This window comes from Ixodes scapularis, unplaced genomic scaffold (assembly GCF_016920785.2).
Source record: "Ixodes scapularis isolate PalLabHiFi unplaced genomic scaffold, ASM1692078v2 PGA_scaffold6__148_contigs__length_123643588, whole genome shotgun sequence".
In the NCBI taxonomy this organism is placed as follows: domain Eukaryota; kingdom Metazoa; phylum Arthropoda; class Arachnida; order Ixodida; family Ixodidae; genus Ixodes; species Ixodes scapularis.
The window spans coordinates 105,260,788-105,275,279 of record NW_024609881.1 but is presented as its reverse complement, the minus strand read 5'-3'; positions in this window follow the sequence as shown (position 1 = coordinate 105,275,279).

Genomic DNA, 14,492 nt, shown 5'->3' with positions numbered 1-14,492 from the left:
ACATACCGCAAAAAGTTATTTTAAAATTTAAGCACAATTCGGCGACCAGCATCCAGATATGTTTGTAACACATATTCCCGCACTTATTCCCATATATAACTGTGGAAACTCCCAAATATTCCAGCCTTGTAGTCGAGGGATAAGTTCGAAAAAATGTAATTCTTTTCCCAGATTATTAATATTGATGTACATATTAAAAAAGTAAGAATTATTTTAAGTTCGTGCTCATAAATGCTCAAGTCATCACCACAGCATGTGCATCCCAAATCTATTTTTGCGAAATGATTGTTTTAAATAGTTTTTTTTCCCTAAAACCATTGACGACTGGAATATATGCCACCTGATATCACTGTGTCATCAACGTCCCTCAGTTAAATTGTAGAGAGCATTGAAAATATTATTGTCTGTGCCACCAATTAAATGCAACTCTATCAGTTTATTTTGTAGTAATGTAGTAGAACTTTTTTGTATGATGAAGTTTTGAAAGATACGTAATTTTTTCAGATAAGTGGCGTTTTGAATTCGACGAGAAACTTGATTATACGTTAAACTGTTTTTTTATCGGTCACTTGGATATTTCTCGTTTACGTATTTTATTCACCATTTCGTAGCCCTAAATATGGCTGCCAGTATCAATACAAGAAACGATTGAACTTAACCCAACACAAGTGCAGGAAAAATATTTTTGACAGTTATAAATACCGGGAAAGAATGTTTTTTTTTCTTACATAAAAGAAGGGTGATATAGGGACGCTGCTATAAGGTGATATAAAGAGGGTGATGTGTATATAATGAGGGTGTTCAAAGGGAGGGCGATTAAGTGAAACCTTTAGTTCATTTTGTTTTTTGTCCCGTTTTGTTTTTCTACCACTGTCAAAAAAACTTGCTCATTCTGCTCCATTCTTGGGTTGAGTTCATGATGGCGAACTTCCACCAGCTCGTAGGCGGACTCATAGTATTTACTAGGTTAGGTTTCTTTAGCTCAGTGGGTGACCTATCTGTGCCTAATCGGGCGGGGAAACTAAGATATATACTGTCTTCCTTCGCGCAGCTGCTGTTCTGTGGGCATGTTTGTTTTCCTATTTCTCTTTCCCTCTCTCTTTTTCTCAACTTGTATTTATTTTTTCTTGAATGGTGAATGAATTCAGGTAAGTTTGAGTCTGTCGGCTTGTGTTAAACGTTGTCTCTATTTCTCTTTCATATTAATACACGTGCTATTGGGTTCGAATGAAATGCGAACAGCGACGGAACTTCCAGCGCAACAGCGGCACAGCGTAGAAACTTGGGTTGGGTTGAGCGAGCTTAAAACACATCGGAATATGACGCACACCCTCTCGCAGTACTCTACTCTCCACCCTTCAGTTTTATCAGTTTCAAGGGGCTTGCAGGAGGCGCGGTATCTGTCGACGGCCTCGCGCTCCTGTGTTCGTGTTTCGTTCGCAAATATTAATGAGTGTTGCTTGTTCGAGTGCATCAAGCAAGTATTCAGGGTTTTGTAGATTCGAATCCACTTAAAAGTTATTTTTTTTTTCCTACGGTGGCAACTGTTATGGCGCATTCACACTGGCTGTTGAGCCGTGTTTGCGAATCGGTTGTGGATACGATTCGCGAGCGACCCCGTCCAGACACGCTGAGACGCGGTTGGTGGTCCTTTGGAAATCACTCGTGATCATTCGAGACTTGTGTGTGGCAACCTTGTTTCACAATCCAAAATCCTGTTTAATCAACGTTCCAAAGCCAACGTTTAGCTATTTTGGTACTGGAGGTATTCCTTGAGGATGTTCGCATGCATCACGAGTTCAGGCAGCAAAAAAAGAGACATGAACTCGCAAACCCCGTCTGCGATTCCTTCGACTTCGGACACAAAGAAAGTCCAGCTAGGCGTGTCTTCCTGACTGAAAAGAGGAATCCTCCGACCCTTTCTTCGAAGTGGACCCTTCCCGCGTGAATAGCTCACCTTGTTTGGGGGATGGTAGATTCACTGAATACTGTGTCAGAGTACCGCATTCCCAATCTTTAATGCTTTGCCGACAACAGTCCTGCTCTAGCCGAGTATGTTTCAATATTCTGTATCGTCATTGGACGGCAGCAGCCACGTCAGGCGTGTGCCGTCACTATCATTATCACTTTTTGGAATCTCCGCCATGAGCGACCATACTGAGTCCAGCCATCTCCTGCCGCAACGCTCCGGGTCGCTTCTCAGCCAGTTAGCGGGGTGGCACACTTATTTTAATGAAATTACATCTTAACGCTCCGCATTTCGCCAGTCCGATATGCCTGCTTGCTGTGCCTTCGTGTGCCGAAGCAGGCCAAAGAACGGCAAAAGGCGCTTCCGCTTCTCGTCAGGCAGGAACGCTAATGCGAAGCGGAGGAGAGTTGGGCTTTTTATCATAAAACGAAAGAATTCCAAGCCCACTGCAGGGATCAGGCTTTGTGAGGTGAGTAAATTTCACTGGTTTACAGCGCGTATTACTCTCTGCCTCACAGCCCATAAAGCTGCTTCGAATGAGCTTTGTTAAGCACGAATAACGCTTGGAAGTGCGGCTGGTTCCAGATAAGAATTATATTGCAGTGCCTTCAATTCAAATTGCTTAGAGCCTTAGCTTCCTACAAAACGTAAACAAAAACTTAAAGACACTTACAATCCCCTGTAACGCCGAATTAGAGCGCAATTCTTGAGGAGGAAGAGGGAAGGGTACTGAGGGGAGAAGGTGGAAAGTCCGCCACTACTAACATGGGTGTGGATCGACGTATGCTTAACGCAACTCGCAGAAAATGCACATCTATGGTGAGAGCGTCGCGTGTAAATTTGGCGGGAATTTAGCGGGGCAATTTCGCCCCTAGCTTTAGCCGGGAATTGTTTGCAGGAGATTTGGTGGAGAAATTTTTTTCGCTAAATTAAGCGGGGAAATGTTTTCCGCTAAATCTTGTGGGGAAGTTATTTCCAGGTAGATTTATGGGGAAGTTATTTCCAGGTAGATTTATGGGGAAATTTTTTCCGCTAGATTTAGCGGGTAAATTTTTTCCGCTAGTGGCGTCACACGTGACGTCATCAGTGACGATGACGTCATCAGTGACGTAACGCGTCCCATAATGCACAACGCGGTTATCAAACGGCGACGGCAACGGCGACACCGCTCAAGCCGGAAACTGGCGCTTAGACCAGGGCTCTAAAGAATCTAAGGAGTAGCATGCACAGTTCAAAACAAGAACGTCCCAGTGACTCATAACGCAATTCAAGCAAACAGTCTTGCTTGGATGGGCACTGAGGCGGTTGTCATTTTGTTTTATAACATTGTTTTTGTTTTCTTTTGTGATACAAAAAACATTGGCAGTCCGATATTTTTTACCCATGTTAAGGATGAAGAAAAAACGGGGCACGGGATGGCCAAAGAACAGGCTTTTCGTGTAAGGCTCATCAAATGTTTAGGCGCTGGAGGAAACAAGCCTCCTGCGTTCAGTCCTAATTTCGAGCCCTTTTTGTTCGCGTTCTGCCCATTGATAAGCAGGCGGGAAGCGCCTCAGCGCGAACCTCATTTCGAAGCGCTGCAGCGTTCTTCCGCAGCATAAAGGCCGTCTGCTTTCATCGCCGTCACCGTGGCAACGAACGCCGAATAACCTTTTCGCACGGTGCGTTTATTACTGGGGAGCGTGTTAACCGATCCACCCGCCTGCGTTCACGCCGCCTCGCGGCGACAGTCTGCGGCTGCTCATTACAAACCTATTAAGCTTTGGCTAACACACGGTGTTCGGAAAATAGGCATTCGTCGCCATGGCGACGGCGATGAAAGCAGACGGCCTTTATGCTGCGGAAGAACACTGTGTCGCAGCGATACGAGGTGCGTGCTGAGGCCCCTCCCGCATGCTTTTTATTGGGCGAAATGCGAAGAAAAAGAGTTCTGAATAAGGGCTTAACACAGAAGGCTGGTTTTCTCCTGTGTGAAGTAATTTGAGAAGCCTTGCTCGAAAATCATGTTTTTAGACCGGAGTTTGGAGATAGATTTTTTTTTTACATCATGGGTCTAAGTATCATTGTTACAAAAACCATTAATAAATCCTTGACAGTACGGTCTTAGATAGGTACGTCACTTGATGCCCAGGGTGAATGAGACGCATCTTGTTGCTAAGGTAGAATGAATGATGACACAAACGTACTTGATGTTTGTGGTTTAGGGAGTCATTGATTTCATTACAAACCAATCTGATACCTCACCGCCAGTTCCATTTGTCTGCATTAAGCCATTAACCATTTACACAGGTAGCGTCAACGTCATCTGCCTTGAGAATCGTCATGAGGAAATCATTGATAAGCTTCGCTGCAAGCTTCATCCAGTAAAGCAATCGTCAAGCTGTCGTAAGGGCTTGGCAATATGTTTCAATCTGTCCTGTTCCTGTCTAGTTGTAAACATCTCTTATGCAGTTGTAAATACGTCGATAAAATGCACCTTCATTTATACAAGTCTTATGAATACACAAAAAAAGCGTGAAGAAAAAAATGCCACCGGCTCAGTGTGGTGACAGAAATAAGCGGCAAAGCTCTATGCGATAAAATTCGCCACTGCAAAGAGAACACGGCACAGACCACCGTCGTGTAGTGAATTATTGGTATTTCCGGATATTTAGACAGTGATACCAGATTTATTTAAAAATGATACACTTTACCAGTGAGGTATGCCTACTAACGTTGAGGTCTGTAACGTGACCCACAAGTAATATTTACACGAGTGCAGCTAAACTGCATTGTAAATGTTGTCGCCAAAACTTTAATGCGGCTGTCCACTGTGCCACGCACTTACCTGAGATACCTATCGACTACGTCAGCGACCCGGTATGCATACAGTTATTGTACAGTGTATTATTCAAGGATTCAAAATGGCGACACGGATATGGATGAATTTGAGCTCCACGGTGCGAAGCTTGAGAGTTTCGGTACTCTGGAAACATATTCAAAGACTCCAAGGGATAGAGGACCAGTTTTCCTCCCGCGTTGTTTGCTCTTATCATTTTTGGTCACTGGTAGACCGTGGTGCGGGAAATGTGCTCAATGCTAACCGGTCGTGCCCTCGTTGGCGGCGGACTCTCCTCTCGTCACCCACACGTCGGTCGAGCCTGCTGTTCGTTCGACAGTGAGCTCAAATAAATGCCCTATGGATAACTTATGCCTCGTCTTGCACATCCACTTTACTTGTTGAATATGGTCCCTCGTTTTGGTAGTAGAAACCTTACAGGTTGATCTAGCGCAGTTAGCCTGACAGCTCCTTGGTAGTGAGTTGGCTATGCAATTAGGTTTACATCGTTTTTATCGCTTTGTGTGGTGGTTCATGTTTACACGTTGCATGTAAACGTTTGTAAACGTTTACATGCAGCGCACATGCTGAGGAAACAAGAAATGCAGAGGAATCTTCGACGGAGCCGACAACAGGTAGGATGACATGGAAAGTATCACGTGCTTCGTCAAAGTGTTGACTTTAACGCTGTCTCGTTCTCACGCCTTGCGTTCTCCCGCCCTGCTGTCCTGTTTCCTAGCGTCGGCAGAACTTTGACAGAGTGGAGCTTCCGGATGTGAGAGGTATAGTTCCTTTCTCCGTGCAAACGGTGAGCGACGATACCAGAATATATACAGGGTGTTTCACGAAAAGTGGACAAATCCGACATTCCGAAAACTACGCGTCGCAACAAAAAAGGGCTTGTGCCGTATGTACGAGTACTGAGAAATAAATTATGAAACAAAGAGGGTTTTCACTTTTCGTTCAACTTCAACACGCTGTATATATATATATATATATATATATATATATATATATATATATATATATATAAACCCATTTTCGTTTTTTTTTTTGGCGTCGCATTTTCTTTTTCACACCCTTCTTTTAGTCACAATACATTCAGTTAGAGGTATTTGGCGTGGTTTGAAGTTTTAAGCCTATAAATATGCTTAAAAAAAGCAAATGCCGATGGTGGGTTTTGACCATTTCGTGTGTGGCGTTTTTGAACCAATCTAAATCTCAAAGTACTCAAAACAAAGCTACTATATTTTTTGCTGTGATATATACGCAAGTCGGTAAGACATTTCAACTACTGTTTATTTTTCGCCGATTCAGTTTTTGTAAAAAATCCCCAAACATGCCTCCGCGAACAATTGTGACCTAAACTGCGGATTTTCTTGTCAGTCGACAATGTTTAGTTTTGTTTTAAAATAATTCCACGTGTAGAGTTTTTCATTGCATTTCACATTATGTAAAGTTAGCGTCTTTATCTCGACCAAGTACTGAGAAATAAATTATGAAACAAAGAAGGTTTTCACATGTTCAATTTCAGCACGCTGTATAAAAAAAAATTTAATTTTTTTTTGTCTTGCGTTTTTTGTACATTTTTCTTTTACCCAGAATACATTCCGCTAGAGGTATATTCACTGGTGTTAAGTATTAAGCCTCTAAATATGGTTAAAAATGATTATATTCTGTTATCAACATGAATTTCGCATAAAAATATCAAATTTCGCATTTAAATATCTAGGCCTCCAATAGGAATTTGTGCATTTTACTCTAATGTCTTGCAATATTATCCCGTGATATTTCGAACGTAGTATAGATTATGTAGCGCATAGGATTTAGGCTTGAGGCCTCTCCAAGCATGGCACCGGCGGAAATTGTGTGAAAACCCGCTTTCGGCAGTTCCGGTTTTATGGAGTTTAGACGTTTGGAATTGAAAACTTATAATACGCCTAACGAAATTGATGTCTTTTATATGAGTATTCATTCAACGTCCCTAGATTATTGTAATAAAGAATAAAATATACAGCTATAACCCATAAACCCGCCATAAGCATATTTTAGCATGTTTAGAGGCTTAACACTCAAAACTAATGCAAATACCTCTAACGAAAGGTATGCTGGCTGAAAGAAAAGTGTGAAAAAAATTCAACGCCAAGAATATTAAAAAAAAAGTTTTTTTACAGCGTGCTGAAATTAAACAAGAAGTGAAAACCTTTCTCTTTCATAATCTTTTTCTCAGTATTCGGACATGATAAAAACACAAATTCTGCTTAATCTTAAAGGCAACCAAAGCTTCTGCACGTGGTATTATTTTAAAACCAAAACTAAACATTAGCGACTAAAAAGAAATCCGCACTTTCGATCACAGTTGTTCGCGGAGGCATATTTGGAGATTTGTTTACAAAGATCGGATGAATAATAAAAACTACTTGGAATTTCGTTTTACCTTCTTGCATATATATCACAATAAAGCTATAGAGAATATCTCTTTTAAATACTTTGAGATTGAGATTGGTTCAAAAACGCCACACACGAAAATCGTCAAAACCCACCATCGGCATTTGCTCTTTTCAGCATATTTAGAGGCTTCAACTCAAAACCAGGGCACATACCTCGAACTGAATGTATTCTGGCTGAATGAAGGGTGTGAAGAGAACGCGACGGGAGAAAAAGAAAAATATTAAAAATTGTTTTTTTTTATACAGGATGCTGAAGTTGAACGAAAAGTGAAAATCTTCTCTATTTTATAATTTATTTATCAGTACTCCTACATGATAAAAGACAAACATTCTTTAGTTTAATAGGCAATAAAAGGTTCTACACGTGGTATTATTTTAAAAGCGGTACTAAACATAGTCGACTGAAAAATAAAATCCGCAATTTAGGTAACGTTTGTTCGAGGAGGCATGTTTGGTGATTTTTACAAAGAATGGAGAGACGAATAATAAATAGTAGTTATAATGTCGCCTTACCGATTTGCATATATATCACACTAAAAAAATAGATGCTCGCTTTTGAATACTTTGAGATTGAGAGTGATTAAAAAAAAAAAAAACACACAGGACAATCGTCAAAACCTCGTCGTTCTTTCCCGCTTCTTTGAGATTTTGTTTCTCAGAAACTAAACATGTCAGGAAATTAAAATAAAAAGGATTGTTCTTCTTGGAACGTGTGCCACGAAAATAAAAATGTTAAGCAAAATAAAAAAAATTCGGCTGCCCCTTGTTGCCTTGATGCAAATGAAAGCGCCCATATACTGTAAACGACTTAATTTTCGCGGGCTCAAATTTTCGCGAATTGGACCAAAGCGGAAAATTTGAAATTATTCGCGGGTTGTAATTTTCGCGAATCGAGTGTAGCTTCCGTACCGTTGACATATCGCCCGAATTGTTTGCGGGACGTATTTTTCGCGAATTGTAGGCGATTCGCGAAATTTGCGAAAATTAGATTCTCGCGAAAATTTAGTCGTTTACAAAATAAATATTTGCGATCGGTTTAAGCCGGCATGCGATCGAGTCAAGAGGAATACACACTCGCTCAGAACCCCTGCAACCACGCGCGCTTAGGACTGATCGAATATTGGCGTCACATATAAGAGCCGCTGCAGAATATTATTCGAGGAAGTACCAGAGTATACCCTGTCAGCGTGCTTTGGTGGTACAAAGCTCTTTTAATGGTCCATCGCCTGATGGTCAGCCGGACCACCAGGTGCCGTTATAAACTTAAAGAGGACCATCAAACGCTTTTGATGGTCCACCAGGGAAGCTAATGGCTAATGGCCAGGGTAGCTAATGGTCTGATGGACCATTAGCTACCAATGAAGCCCCTGACCGAACATCAAAACGCTTTTGGTGGTTCCTCAGGGAAGTCTGGTGGGCCATCCGGTGCGACTGGAGCTCCCGACTGATCATTAAGACGATTTTGATGGTCCATCAGAGGTTACCAAGGACGTCTGGTGGACCATCAAATTCCTTTCATAATCGATTCGGAGGGACTGATGGACCATCAGGCTTCATCAAGGAGGTTTGGTGGGCCAACAAGGAAGCTTGATGGGCCATCAAGGAAGTTTAATGGGCCATCCGAGAAGTTTGATGGACCATCAGATTTTCTTGATGGTCTTTTCTACGGAGATATGTGCGGGTGCACTCCTATTTTAGTCGATACGGAGATTCTTGCAAAGCAATGTCGGAAGACGACTAGAAAGATTGCGGGAGCATCATTTATTTTAAAGTACAATGATAAGTGTGTCTGCTCTACCTCGATCTGTTCATATGGCTGTGAAGTTGCGTTTATCAGCAGTTGTCGACAAAATGGTCAGTTCATATGATGTGCCGAACGTGATATGATGTGAATGGAAGTATGTGGGTACGACGGTGGCCATCTTTTTTCAGAGATTAAACAGTTGAAATTCAGCGCTCTTTGTGTGTACACCTTCACTGTCCCATCCTCCTCCTCCGTACCTTCTCCTCATGTTCCTCCATACCCTTCCCTCCTCCCTCAGTTTCCACGGTAAACTTGGCGGGGAAAATGACGTCACATGAAATCGTGTCACGTCACCCATGAACAAATAAAGTTTCTCCGCTAGATTTAGCAGAAAAAATGATGTCACGTGACCCTAACACCAATTCAATTTCCCGCTAAATTTAGCGGGGCGGTTACGCCGACGGTGACGGCGACGCCGCTGTACGCGGAAACAGGCGCCTGAAAGCTGCGATCTAAAAAGTGTTTTATTCTTTGTTTAACTCTTCCTTTGAAAGCAACTCATTCCTTGCTGGCCTTGAACGTTCGCTCGCACATTCTGAAATGGTGCCACGTGTCATTTTTTCGCCTAGATTTTTGCAATGCAGAGACATGTTTTTCAACAAGCCTAGTACATTTTAGAGTAACATCTGGTTTTCGAAACATCGTACTTTAGCGTAAAAGAAAAAAAAGCCGGAAGTAAGTTCTTTTTATATTTTCATTTTAGATTCAACAGGAAACGATGAACCAAGGTTCGACTCTGAGCGGCGAAAAATAATGGTAGTTTTTTCAAAATACAATTGCAAGAGTCGCACTTTTATCCTTACATCTGGCATTCTTACATGGAAGATCAAACTTCAATTAATACTCAATAACGAAGCCAACGAACGAACTATAACGAAGATTCTTTGATCGGACGCGAACAATGCCCGTTTTGTACAGCCAGGGGTTGGAGCACAAAATAGTACTAAAGTGGTTTTCTTGAATTGAAATTGGACAGATAAAGTTTGGTGTAGTGATCGACTACTGAAATTCATTATTTGTGGCATTGTCACTTAAGTAACGAAAACTTACAATGGTGATGTAACGCTAATAAAACTGCCTGATTTGTCTTTTCGTTGCTCATATTTGTGTGTACCTTTAAAAAAGACCAGCTAATTGATTTTGAAGAAATAAAGGGTTTGGAAACGACTCATTTACGTCAAAAATGAAATACAAATAGGACAAAAAATATGTAAAGCGACCTTATGTGTCTCACAGGTACGAGTGTTTTGAAGAATAGAAGCAATTTGGGTCGTTATACATGTAAAATAGTAAGACGATCTTAGAATCTGAAATGCACAATTAGGTTGTTGAAAAGAAATCTAAAAACTAACACAAGAACCTTGTTTGGAAGAAGAGATAAAAGGGAAAAATGTATCCACCAAAATAATAAACCTTTCTAACACCGCGAGAGTAACGGATTACTTTTTGAAGTAATGGCCATTTACTTTAATGGAAGTTTAGTTGTAACTGCAATTAATTACATTTAGCCATTGGTAATTGTAAATGTAATTTCTTACTTTCTTAGTAACATATAAATGTCTGGTTGGGAGTGACTATACAAATGGAACAGTTACCGAAATTCCGCTCATTCACACCATAGCCTCGATAATAGCTCAGCTTTTTCACGTTATATATAGCACTGGAAGTCTTGAAAGCCACGTGCTCGACTGTTCTTTTAATCAGTTACTAGGGGACACTTTCCCCAGTGACGCTCTGCTCGAACCTCCCATATTTTGTGGAACCGACGCACAGCCGACAATGCCATTTTGCTTTATTGTGCCAATAGTTGTTCCTTCAAATACGGCTTAGATCGACAGCTCGGACTTACAAAAGGTAAACATCTTGCTCCATGCCTAATTCCTCCTCGCAAGACTTTCGTACATCCCGACAAAACTACGGCCTGATATGATACAGTCTGCAAAAGATGTAATTTTTTGTCAATGCACTTCTGTTAAGTTTCCGCAAGATGTGGCGTGCAAATGATAAATTTCAAAATATTAATCCAGAAAGTTTATTTATTTTGGTGGATACATTTTTCCCTTTTTATCTCTTCTTCCAACCAGGGTTCTTGTGTTTGTTTTTGGACTTTTTTTGCAAAAACGTAATTGTGTATTTTAGAATCTAAGATCGCTCTTACTATTTTACGTGTGTAATGGGACCTAAATCGCTTCTTTTCTTCAGGACACTGGCCTCAATGAGCGAAAGCAGGTCGCTTGATATATTTTTTTTGTCATATTCGTATTTTATTTTTGACGTTGGTTAGTCTTGTCCAAACCATATTTTTCCTTAAAAACAATTCACTGGTATTTTCTAAAGATACACAGAAATATGAGTGAAGATAAGACGAATCAAGCAATTTTATTAGCATTACATCTCCAGTGTAATTTTTTTGTTATTTACTTGAAAATGCCAAAATAATAAATTGCAGTAGTCTTTCACTGCACCAAAATTTATCTGTCCAATTTCATCTCAATAAAATCACTTAAGTACTATTCTGTGCTCCAACCCATGGCTGTAGAAATCGGCCATTGTTCGCGTCATATCAAAGAAACATTGTCATAGTTCGTTCATTGAATTGGTTATCGAGTATTAATTGAAGTTTGATCTTCAATGTAAAGATGCTATACATAAGGTTAAAAAGTGTGCCGCTTTCGAATGGATTTTGAGAACAACACCATTTTTGTTTTCGCCGCTCAGAGTCGAACCTTGGTTCAACGTTTCGGGCTGAATCTAGAATAAAAATATAAAAAGAACTTTCTTCTGGCTTTTTTTTTTGTATTCTAACGTAAGAGGTTTTGAAAGCCAGATGTTACCCTGAAATGTACTAGGCTCTTGAAAAACATTTCTTACATCTACCAAGATTCTTTTTGGTTGTGGCCTAAAATGGAATTGGAGGGATTGGAGGCACCGCTCAGCGCGTCCAATCTTGTGAGCGCGTGAGAGTATAGCTCACGCGCTCACGAGGATCAGCTCCTTACGAGACACCACCGAAATGGAACGTTCTTTGGAATGTCCGTCTCCTGCCTGTTTCTTTCACCATATTTGGTGACCCGGACGTAATCGCAGACTAGGCACGGGTGAAATGGAGCAAGGAGAGCCTTCGGGCCCGCCGCCAGCCACTGTTGCAGCAGCCGCAGTCCGCCTTCCACCGTACTGGCACCGCAATCCACGAATTTGGTTGCTGCGAGCGGAATCACAATTCCGCTTGCCTGTTTCTTTTACCACCGATGCTTATTTCACATATGCGTGTTTAAAAGAAAATAGAAAAAGCTGCTGTTTGTCTAAAATCAATTTAAAATTTCCCTGCTTTTTTTTTATAAAAAAAGCAATTGCGCACGCTCTTTCATATATTGTCCTTTAAAGCTGTTTTTGAGAATCGTTCCGCGTAAATGTATGAGTCACATGACATATACGCCAGTTCAGTTTCCGCGCTAAATTGAGCGGAAAGATTGGCGTCACATGACGTAAATCAGTTCAGTTTCCTCGGCAAATTTGGCGGGAAAATTGGTGTCACGTGACCTGACGTTACGTGACCTATACATCAATTCAGTTTTCCCGCTAACTTTGGTGGAAAAATTGATGTCACATTACGTAACGTCATGAGACCTCTACGCTATTCAGTTTTCCCGCTAAATTTGACGGAGAAATTGATGCCACGTAACCTTACGGCTCGTGAACTATACACCAATGTAGGTTTCCCCTAAATTGAGCGGAAAAATTGGCGTCACCTGACACGACGTGACATTACTTATATTATAAAGGACTATAGAAGGTCTTTCTTAAGCACGTTAATTTGTTTCAGGCAATCGAAACTCTTCGCTCCGATTCCTGTTAGTGTGCGGATTAATTTGAAACGATATCGGAAATATTTATTGCATAATTTTAAGTGTTTGTGCTCATTTTTGTGTTTAAAGTCGGTGCTATGCTATACCAGACTTTTCAATCGTGGGTTGAAAACATACAAGCTATGTCAGTTGTAATAATTTTCTTCTCGTAATTATTATTATTTTACTTCTATGTATAATTTTTTTACATTCTTACCTATATTATTAGAATGATGTGACAGCGCCAAGGCAAATAGGTTGTTCCTGGACACTATTATAAACATTGATTGATTGATCGATTGCTCATCGTTTGTAGAAATGCTGCATCTCAGCGTAATCTGCAGCAAAGCACCAGAAAGCAACCCCATTCTTTTCAATTGTTGATTCTAACTTGTAAAGAGATATAAAAAAAAAATGTTGAAGGTAAAAAGTAGGTTAAGGTAAACATTGCCATTTATAAAACAAACAGTACAAAAAAAAAGGACCTGTAGGGATTACAAATTCATAAGTGGGGCAGCTGGTAACGCCGCTTTGGAAAAAGAGTGTACATCCTTCTGTTGAAGAGTGAAACGCACATCGCGGTAAGTTCTTTTTTATTTATTTAAAGTTATGAACCGAAATATGCCTACGTCTTTCAATGTCAGTTCTAGTACCGCTGCCAGATTGCGTGCATCAAACTAGGCGGAAATCTCGTTGTGCCTTGCACACGTCAAGCTTAAACCTCGGGCTTATAAGCAAGAGCACATCTGAGGCGATCCGGAGCCATACCCTCAGTGAACACCACGATGCTCTTTGAAATTGCTGTCTGCGTCGCTCTTGGGATTTGTGCCTTTTTGTACCAGTGAGTGCATATTTGATTCATCATTCCATGTTCCTTGTCTCTGTGACTTCGAATGCTCAAAATACTCAAAAGAAAAACGCAGTAGTTAACAGCCCTTTTAAATTAGTATTTACATTAAATAGACCATTTAGTTCCACAACTAACTTTCCCTTTTTTTATTTAAGAGCTTGTGTAGTGGTTATAAGCGGGATCGTTTACTGGTTTTCTGTACGGCTTATTTGTGCGTGTACAATGGTACAGTTATGCTCCTTCAGGCTGGTCCGGACATTGGCGTTCACCTCTGACATTTTAGGTTGCATGCTTGTTGCCGCTTACGAGATATCTACAAGTTACTGAAAAAAGGTAATCAAGTTAAGTTACTGAGTATTGGCTTTAAAAGTAATTTGAGTAAAGTACATGACTAAAATGAAAAGTAACTCATTAAATAACTAACTACCGTAAAAACGAGCGAATTACTTTTGACTCTACTTTTCCATTTTTTATGGTAACAAAAAGATACATAGGTTTTGATCCGTCAGCGAAATTCTACCAGCAAAATGTAAGGCGGCTTGTATTTTCAGAGAAATTATTTAATAGTTAGCTTTTCTTGTATGTGCCTAATTGTTTGGTACTTTGTTTTTTGGTTAATGATCTACTGCGCATGTTTCATTTCTAATTTGAGGTTTAGCACTGCCTGAGCTTGATTTTGCAGACGGTGCTTGCTCGTTTACAGTGTTCCGTAAAGTGCATCTAAAAAGAACTGGAAGTGGAGCACGAGTTAAATTA